The sequence below is a fragment of the Macrotis lagotis genome, chromosome 6 (genome assembly GCF_037893015.1).
Source record: "Macrotis lagotis isolate mMagLag1 chromosome 6, bilby.v1.9.chrom.fasta, whole genome shotgun sequence".
NCBI lineage: Eukaryota > Metazoa > Chordata > Mammalia > Peramelemorphia > Peramelidae > Macrotis > Macrotis lagotis.
In genome coordinates, this window is record NC_133663.1 from 97966621 (window position 1) to 97976635 (window position 10015).

General features: G+C 31.9%; 1 non-coding gene across 1 annotated transcript; it reads right to left on the reverse strand.

Annotated features, from left to right (window-relative positions):
• Positions 1–374: 374 nt before the first annotated feature.
• Positions 375–479, reverse strand: LOC141492384 (U6 spliceosomal RNA). The gene has a single exon (XR_012469869.1). It is a non-coding gene; the product is annotated as a U6 spliceosomal RNA (small nuclear RNA).
• Between the last annotated feature and the right edge of the window lie 9536 nt (positions 480–10015).

The following is a 10015-nucleotide window of genomic DNA, read 5'->3' on the forward strand; positions in this document are numbered from 1 at the left end:
CTAGAAAAATTTTTGGTGATGAGCAAGGTGGATAACATATAATAGAAAACAGCTAATATGATTGGCAGATATATATATATTAAATTGGTAACTGGTAAGGAAATTCCTATATTTCTCCCATATTCATAAGGAAAAAAAGCAAACTTTTCTTCAAGTGAGTAGGGATATGAATTAAATAGCTGGTGGGATATGAGCCATACAAGGACTATTATGAAGATAATTGACTTATAAAATTATCTACTCCTTGTTGCTATGCAAGCACACAAAACTGTTTATTAACTACCAACAAGTCCTTGCCTGTCTCAGTAAATGAAATCTAGAAACATGTTGAAAGAAGTTTATAAGATTCAGAGATATTTTATTTTATTTTGATAAAAAATATGGAACATCTCATGAATTTGTGCATCATATTATTTGGGGTCATGTTAACCTTCTCTGTATCATTCTAACTTTAAAATATATGATGTTGAAATGACCATTCTGAAATGTTTTAGTTGAATTCCACTCAGGTCAGCAAGACCTTTTATTATTCTCAGATAACTAAAATAGAGATTAATTAGTTTAGTTTCTTTTAAGATACTTCAAATTAGTTCAAATTATTTAAAAACAAAGTCCCTTTTCCAGCTTAGGATATTCAAATCCATAAGGAACCTTTCAATTTGCAAGATGAACCTTGAAATTTAAGAATGTCCCCAGAATTACCAGTTTTGTTTTTATTAAGATACTGATGTAATTAAATTCACTTCTATTATTTCTTGTCACTGGTATAGCTATATGATATTCTTAACATCCTGATATCTGTCACTTTGTTGATTTTAAGAAATTCTCTGGGTAAATGGTTTGGCAAGTTTAAATATGACTCTTACTATTACTTTTTCCTGTATGCTAATGTCACTGCATTCCCTAATGCTGAATAAGTAATTTTGACTAGAGAAAACATTATCAGAGGTAGTGTACCATAATTTCATGCTACTCAGAACCCTTAAGGCCAATATGGCTATTAGAGAACAGATATTTAAGTGTTTAATAGATGATTTGAATTGCCATTCACATTTAGACTTTTACATTTTATATCTCCTACACTTAGCACAGAGTGACTTTTTTTTACTTGATGTTGTGTTGATTATTTAATTGTTTGCTTTATTGAAACACATCAGTAAGAAATTAATTTAGTTTGTTGAACAATCATCAGTATCTGATATATATCTATGGTTAGTAACTACAGTAATGATACACTTTCTCAGTTTATATCCAAGCATAATCACTTTCTATTTTTCTATTTTTAATTTATGAATAAACATACTTCAGTAGCTAAAAATTTGGACAATGGCAAGATAATTGCAAGATAATCAGAAGGATATCTGAACAGAATGATAAAATATTTGAATTATATCTATATTCTATATAGCTATTTCTCCTCTAAAATTAGTAACAAGGAATATTTTTAAAGTATCACTGTAGTTGCACATGAAATATTATAACAGTACACTCATTTCAAAACCATTATTATAAAGACCATTTTAACATTTATTTTGGCTAATTTTATGCATACAAAGACAATGAATGCTGTTAGATCATAGTGTGAAATGATGACTAGAGGACTAGACCCAAAGTCAGGAAGATCAAAACTCAAAACCCCTTTTAAAACTTATTACCTGTGATGCCTGGCCATTAATTTTTCCAAGACTCATTTTCCATATCTATTACATGGGAAGTACATTTAATGCAATCAATTATCATAAAACAGCAATTTCAGAATTGTAAATTGGGTCATAACAGATTTGGAACTTATTCTAACAAAGTACTATACAATATTTACAAAATACAGGCCTGGCACCCTAAGGTAGAGAGAGAGAGAGAGAGAGAGAGAGAGAGAGAGAGAGAGAGAGAGAGAGAGAGAGAGAGAGAGAGAGAGAAGAGAGAAACTGGACTGGTAGGAATTCTCAGAAGACATGTAAAATAAAACTATAGGAATGCTTTTGGAATGAGCAGATATCCTTTGATCAGGTAAAAGCCAACAATAGATACATGCCTTTGGATTTGTTTAATGCAACAAAAACGGTGTTTCCTTCAAAACAATATCTAAAGTCCAAGACCAAAGTATAAATACATTCAGTCAATGGAATGTCAACAAGAAAATGCTGAACAATTTGGTTTTGGAAACGAATGCAGTTGGGATTGTTATTCAGTTTGAGGTTGTTGTGTCTAAACATATCTACAGGGATCTCCTTAAGGAGTCCTAATTACAAAGAAAGAGAGAATATGCTAGAAAATGGTTGAAAATTGTTGACAATGTACAGTGCATCATAGCTGACTGCAAACATATAGCAAAGAGTTAACAAGACATGACCTGTTGACTAGAATTATATTTCAAAAGTTTTCTGACATTAACTGATAAAAATAAACTACAAAATAATTTTGATAATTCAACTAATAAAGTAACTGAAAAACCTGGAAATTGTAAATCATATTTTTTCCATAACTATCAAGCTTTAATATTAATCTATACAAACTTAAGAACAGTTTTACTATTTATTGTAAGGTATCAACACACCAAATAGTCATAAACTCCAACTTGTAGGGAACAAAGAGCTTTTTAAAAATATAGCAGAAGAAATCAAAACCATGTAGAAACAGATTGTAGTACATACTATCTCAGTTATCTTCTCTGGCACATAGTACACACTCCAATATTTATTGATGAGGTTTTCAATGAAATTATCCTACAGAGGAGTTTACAGTCTAATATAAACAGAGGACAACATAGGAAAAAATAATGAAAAATTTCAAAGAAGTAAATTTCAGCAAAGAAAAACTTCCTAAGAACTGGATAAATTATAAGGAGGTAATGGGAAACATCAAAAAAAGTGAAGATTTCCCCATATGCGAGCTATTTGAGAAAAGATGTAATCAATCATGGGTTATTTCGGGTAAGAGATTTCTGGTAAAGTACAGGTTAGATTAGATTATCTCTCTTAATTCTGCATTTCTGAACATCCATGAACATGTGTATATTTTTCACTTGGACTATCACTCGCAATAATGAATTCCATATTTCTTATCAGTTTCCATGTAAAATAGTACATTCTTATTTTTATCCTAGGACTATCTCCCTCAAAGATCAAGTCATGTTCTATAGTAGCAATATTCTCAGATGTGGTGAATAAGTCTGTTTCCACTTTAACTGTGGCCTTCATGATTTTATGTGCTTTGATCATAACTCTTTCAGGCTTCATCTTTCCAGACTGAAGAGTCCTTTTAATCAATACAAGCTACCCCATCCCTTTGATCATTTCAAGTTGTTCTTCTCTGAACCTTTTCCAATTTTGTGTCTCCTGAGAGGAAATGACCAGAACTGCATGCATTAATAGAGATCCACATATCCTATACTTTAATGCAAGGTAATGCTTATGTTTTGGGTTTTATTTCTGATGCTTTTCCTGTAGACAACATATTAATCTAGGGTATTGCTGGGTAGTGATGAACTCCTGAACCATTGCTTGCACTTCTTATTTTCTTATGTCAATTAGCTTGCTTTAACATGAAAACTAAAATTTATGAATTGCCTGATCTAGCAAATATCCAAGGAAGACAGAGAATGATTATTAGCTTCCTTCTTTAGAAGAGATTTTCCTTGTCTAGAAAAAGGATATGGTCAAATTTACAAAAAAAGACAATTCAAATAATTTACCTTAATACATTTAATTTAAAAAAATTTTTATTTTAAACAAAAAATGCTATTATGTGTTAAGAGAGAAATTATATAATGTGGTAGCACAGGGCAAGTCTTGAATTCAAGAAGACCTAGGCTCAAGTCTTACCTTTGAAACATATAGACTGTTTGACCATCAACAGTCACTAAAATTCTCAATTCCTCCAGGTAAAGCTATTAAGATTTTTGATGTAGCTTTGTGCCACAGTAGAAATAGTACTGTGCATTGCATTAGGAAGACAAATTCAAGTCAGGTAAAAAATGCCTGCTAGCTGTGTGACTCTGGGTAAGTCAATTAACATCTGCTTATTTCACTTTTTTCATCTGTAAGATAAGGATCATAATAGCACTTACCTCTCAAAACTATTGTGTGAATATGAGGTAATATTTGAAACTTTTAAATCTTAAAGTGCTATGTGAATATTGCTAATTATTATTTTTGTTATTATTAGGTTGCCTATGAATTGTTGATCCTCATTAGTGGAGGAATTTCTCCTCAGGGAGTTTTCTACCCTAATGAAAATGATATTTTCTTTTTTTTAGTGTTTGCAAGGCAATGGGGTTAAGTGACTTGCCCAAGGCCACACAGCTAGGTAATTATTAAATTTCTGAGGCTGGATTTGTACTTAGGTACTTCTAACTCAAAGGCCAGTGCTCTGTCCACTGCACCACCTAGCCGCCCCATGTGTTAAGCTTTCTTGTAACCACTGAGGGAACTTACAAAGATCCATCATCTGTTCTAAGGTTGTTTGGGTTAGAGGGGTGGGAAAGCATAACAATAAAAATATACATGTAAGTATAATGCAAATTAGAATAAATTTTGTGATGAAAGAATGTTATGTGGCTTGAAAGATAGAGTATCATTTTAGACTCAATAAATAAGAATTTATTAAGCCTATATTCTAAGCAAAGTGCTAAGCACTGGGGATACAAACATTATCCCTGAACAAAGTAGGAAGGTTCTTCCTGAAAAACATCCCATTTGAATTGGGTCATGGAATATCAAAGGAATTTTAAAGTAGATGTTGGGGATAGTTCATAGGAGGCAGACATGTACAGTGAAAGTAAACTGTTACTATAAGACTTGTTCCTATTGTGCCCAGCACAATAACTGGTATGTAAGTGTTATTGGGGTTTTTTAATTACATTTTCCTTCAAATATATACCATAAATCTATGAAACCATTATTTCTTATAATATAGACATGTTCAAATTGTTGATCTAAGGCTATCACGAGATAAAAAATGAACCTATGATTTTTATTTTATTTAAAAATTTCCCAATTACATGTAGATATAATTTTCAACATTCATATTTTTGCAAGCTTTTGAGTTTCACATTTTTCTACCTTCCTCCCTTCCCTCTCACTCACCATGACTAGAGTAATCTGATATGTTATATATTTGTAACTATTATGTGAGTTATATGTAACTATTTCCATATTAGTGACAAAATTCACTTTTGTAAAATTTTTCTCCCTTTATCTTTCCCAATACAGCTGATCTGTCATACACATATAATCATGATATGTAATATAATCTGATATCTCATACACGTATAATCACATAAAGCATATTAATCATGCTGTGAAGGAAAAATCAGAACAAAAGTTTAAAAAATGACAGAAAAAGACAAAAAACAAATTTAAAAAGTGAATAGAGTATACTTTAATCGACATACATGCTTCGTAGTCCTTTCTCTGGATGTGGATGGCATTTTCTATCTCAAGTCTTTTAGGATTAATTGTCTTTGATCACTGTGTTTCTGAGAAGAGTTAAGTCTATCATAGTTGATCATCACACAACTCTGGTGTTACTGTGTAGAATGTTTTCCTGGGTTGAACCTGTGCTGTATGATTAATTCAAACTCAGTAATAATGATATAAACTTTTATAGGTTCTAAAGTTTGTAAAATATTTGACATATATACCTTGTCTCATTCATTAAAGTAATGAGATGAGCAGTACAAATGTGCTTTGAATGCATGAGTCCAATGGAATACTATTGTTCTTATAAGAAACCATAAATGATCGGATTCTAGAGAAGCATGGAATGAATTACAGCATCTGATTCTAAGAGAAGGGAGTAGAACCAAGAGAACACTGTACACATCAACAACAGCACTGTGAGATGAGCAACACTGTTGGAAGCAGCTCCTCTCATCAATCCAGAGAGCTAGAACAAGTGTATTATTAGACTGGATATGGGTTATACACTATCCCCATCCAGAGGAAGAAGATCAAAACACACACACACACACACACACACACACACACACACACACACACACACACACACACATGCAAAAAAAGAAACAACCCTTCAGAATCTGATGAACACTTTTTAAAAATTTTCTCTTATATATCTCTTTCCCTTAATCTTAGTTCATCATACTGAAAATGAGTAATCTGTAAATGTTTATCAAAACGTGTATGTATAATACTGACCTGATTGTTCAGTCCGGGGGGTGGGGGTGGGAAGGGAGGGTAGAAGAAAATTTTGCAACTTTAAAATATACATGTGCATATGGATGAAAATAAATTAATTAATAGATAGATAGATAGATAGATAGATAGATAGATAGATAGACAGATTCAAGTGTGTCCTTACTCCACTTCCAGTCCACTTGTTTGTTTTCCTCATTTCCCATTTCCTGGTGACTACAAGTCTTTGGTGATTATCTTGGAGTCTTTAATTCTGAATATTGTAGACCCCCCCCAATATTATTTTTACTGTTAAGTAATATTTGAACATATGTTATGGCAAGCATCTAAGGAAGCCCTATTTTTATAACTCAAGGTTTATGATAGCCCTTGAGTTATTCTTCTTTTGGAAAATGGCACATTCTTGATCCCAGCACTTATTTTGAATGCCAGAGTTTTTTGGCAGAATACTGGCACTTACTCTAAAAGGGAACTCTTCAAGTAGTTACAATGATGTCTGTTAAGGATAAGGGAAGTTTTCTCTTTAGGTAGAAACAAGAGCAACTCTAGGGGAAGAAAACTTTGTCTCTCTGAGCCTCCTCCCATATATATAAGAGCATCAAAGGCAACTGTGTAAAGAATCTGCCATTCAGTACATGGCACCTACAGCAAAACTGGCAATGTACTAGGGCACAGAAACCTTATAATCAAATGCATAAAGGCAGAAAAATAAATGCCATGTTGCAATAAAAATTACATGTAATAGAAGGTCAGGGAAAGATAAACCAAGAACTAATTGGATATTAAGTAACTTCATCCAAGTAATGGGTGGATCAAACAGCAAATAATAGAAATAATCAATAATTATATCCAGGAAAATGATAAAAATGAGACATAATACCAAAATTTTTGAGGGGACACTTTGTATCTCTCAATGCCTATATGAATAAAATAGATAAAGAGGAGATCAATGAATTAGGAATGAAACTAAAAATGCTAGAAAAAGAACAAATTAAACATCCCCAATTAAATACCAAATTAGAAATTCTGAAAATCAAGGGAGAGATTAATAAAATTGAAAGCAATAAAACCATTGAGGTCATAAATAAAATTAAGAGTTGGTTTTATGACAAAGCCAATAAAATAGACAAACTATTCGTTAATCTGATTTAAAAAAAGAAAGAAGATAAATGAATTACCAGTATCAAAAATGAAAAGGGTGAACTAACCACCAATGTGGAGTAAATTAAAGAAAAATGTGTTGAACTGTATTCCAATAAATTGGATAACTTGAGTGAAATGGATGAACATCTAGAAAAATGCAAACTGCTCAGATTAAAAAGAGGAAATAAATTACTTAAGTAACCCCATTTCAGTAAAAAAGAAATGGAAGAAACTATATCAATAAACTCCCTAAGAAAATGTATACAGGTCCAGATGTATTTGCAAGTGAATTCTACCAAACATTTAAGGACCAATTAATTCTTATTCTACATGAACTATTTAAAAAAATAGGAGAGGAAGAGTTCTGCCAAAGTCCTTTTATGACACCAATATCGTGCTGATAACTAAGCCAGGGAGCACCAAAACGGATAAAGAAAATTATAGACTAACCTCCCTAATGAATATTGATGGAAAAATCTTAAAGAAAATTTTAACAATGAGAGTACAGCAAGTTATTACTAGGGAAATACACCATGATCAGGTAGGATTTATACCAGGTAGGCAGGGATGGTACAACATTAGGAAAACACTTAACATAATTAAACACATCAATAGCAAAACCAACAGAAATCATATGATTATCTCAACAGATGCTGAAAATGGCTTTGATAAAATGCATCATCCATTCCTATTAAAAACACAAGAAAGTTTAGAAACAACTGGAGTTTTCCTTAAAATAATGAATAGTATCTATCTAAAACCATCAGCAATATTATATATGATAGGAATAAACTTAGGCCATTTCCAATAAAATTGGGGGGTGAAACAGGGATGCCCATTATCACCATTCTTATTCAATATTGTATTAGAAATGCTAGTAGTAGCAATAAGAGAAGAAAAAGAAATTGAAGGAATAAGAATTGGCAATGAGGAAATAAATCTTTCACTCTTTGCAGATGATATGCTGGTCTACTAAAATAAACCCACATAAATTGTCATCATTTCTGTATATATGAACAACAAAGCCCAAGTGCAAGAGATAGAAAGAGAAATTCCATTAAAAATAACCATAGACAACATTAAATACTTGGGAATCTACCTGCCAAGACAAACCCAGAAACTGCATGCTCACAATTATAAAGCTCTTCTCACCCACATAAAGTCAGATCTAAATAATCAGAAAAATGTCAAATGCTTATGATAAGGGTGAGCTAATATAATAAAAATGATAATTCTACCTAAATTAAATTACTTATTCAGTGCCATACCAATCACACTTCCAAATAACTACTTTACAAAACTTCAAAAAATAGTAACAAAATTTAGCTGGAATACCAAAAGGGCAAGAATAGCAAGGGAACTGATTAAAAAAAAATTGTAAAGGAAGGTGGCCTAGCTCTACCATATCTAAAACTATACTATAAAGTGGCAGTCATCAAAAGTGCCTGGTAGTGGTTAAGAAATACAGTAATGGATCAGTGGATTAAGACAGGTTCAAAAGAAACTGCAGTAAATGACTAGAGCAATCTCCAAAGACATCAGCTTCTGGGATAAGAACTCACTATTTGACAAAAATTGTTGGGAAAACTGGAAATTAGTATGGAAAAAAAAACTAGACATAGATCCACATCTCACACACTATACCAAGATAAGGTCAAAATGGGTAAAGGATTTAGATATAAAGAGCAATACCATCGATAAATTAGTAGGCCAAGAAATTCTCTATCAGATCTATGGAAAGGGGATAAATTTATGACCAGACAAGAAATAGAGTACATTATAAGCTGCAAAATGCAGTTTATACCAAAATTATTTTGTCTACAAATTAAAAAACTTTTACACTCATAAAATTAATGCTGCCAAAATTAGAAGGAAAACAGAAATCTGGCAAGCAATCTTCACAACTAGGAGTTCTGATAAAATTCTCATTTCTAAAATATATAGAGAATTGTATCAAATTTATAAGGTTATAAGTCATTCCCCAATTGATAAATGGTCAAAGGAAATAGACATTTTTCAAATGAAGAAATTAAAGCTATATATAATCATATGAAAAAATGCTACAAATCATTATTGATTATAGAAATGCAAATTAAAACAATATATCATCTCACTCCTATTAGATTGACCAAGATGAGCAAAAGGGAAAATGATCAGTGTCGGACAGGTTGTGAGACATTGAAGCATTGCTGGTGGAGCTGTCAATGGATCCAACCTTTCTGGAGACCAATGTGGAACTATTCCCAAAAAGCAATGAAAACTGCTCATACCCTTCAATGCAGCAATTCCAATTCTAGGTCTCAAGTGTTCACTTATCATGGTTTTAATTATCTTTGCAGATGACTCCAAAAATCTATGTATCTAATACTAATTTCTCTCTTCAACACCCCTGTTTCAAATCTCTAAGTCTGCTAGACATTTCCAACTGTAAACACTATAGATATCTCAAATTCAACATGCTCAAGACAGATATATTTCTTTTCAACTGTCACTTCTTCTATTAACCTTTTTTTCAAGGTCATCACTGTTTATTGACATAGGCAGACAATATCTGGATCTTTTACTCATCACTTCATTGCTTCCTATACCTAATTAATCAGTTTTCATCTCATCTATTTTTCCTCTATTATATCTTATATTCTATTCTGTTCTATTCATCCATATTCCAATAGTGCTGAGACAGTCACCATTTCTTATCTGAATTATTTAAGTAATCT